The following is a 755-nucleotide window of genomic DNA, read 5'->3' as shown; positions in this document are numbered from 1 at the left end:
TTTCATTTCTGTAATGTTAAAACATCAGGAACTGATTGGAGAGATTAGAGATGTCAGATAAAAAAAAACTTTCGAAGGTGGAGCAAACAAATACATTTTAATGAAATAAATATTTTATTTGAAATAATGCACAGTGAATTGTGCACCAGGGCTGTTAACTAAAACTAAAACCATAAAAGAAAAAAAATAATAAATAAAAAAAAATATTTATTTTTTTAGCTGTAGCTGCCAAGGCAACATTTCTCATTTTTGATTAACTAAAACCAATAGATTACAAATATATAGATATATTAAAAAAATTGTCAAAAACATACAACAAAATTACTAAAACTTTATAACTAAAATTAAAGCAAAAACAAAATATAAAAATAATACCTAATTCAAAATTTGCCAAAACATTTCTCACTTTTTTTGTTTAGTTTATCTTGAATGACTTACTAACAACACTTAATATACTAAATCTAATAAATTTAAAACACAGATATACTAATAATAATAAAAATAATAATAATAGAAATTACAAAAAAACACAAATAAATTACATAAACTTTCTAAAAATATTAACGAAAAACTGTCTGTCGTGCACAACAAGACCATGAACATCTAGAACGTAAACAGGGTCACTTTTGGGAACGTTCTGGAGAAACGTATGGCGTCTCCAGCTGATGTAACACAATTGATCGGCTTCTTCCTGAGCCACACATTAAATCCCTGAAGCTTTGCCTTCAGCGAGTCAGATGGACTGAAGGAGAGGA

Source organism: Carassius carassius, chromosome 25 (assembly GCF_963082965.1).
Source record: "Carassius carassius chromosome 25, fCarCar2.1, whole genome shotgun sequence".
In the NCBI taxonomy this organism is placed as follows: Eukaryota; Metazoa; Chordata; class Actinopteri; order Cypriniformes; family Cyprinidae; genus Carassius; species Carassius carassius.
This window is presented reverse-complemented; position numbering follows the sequence as displayed.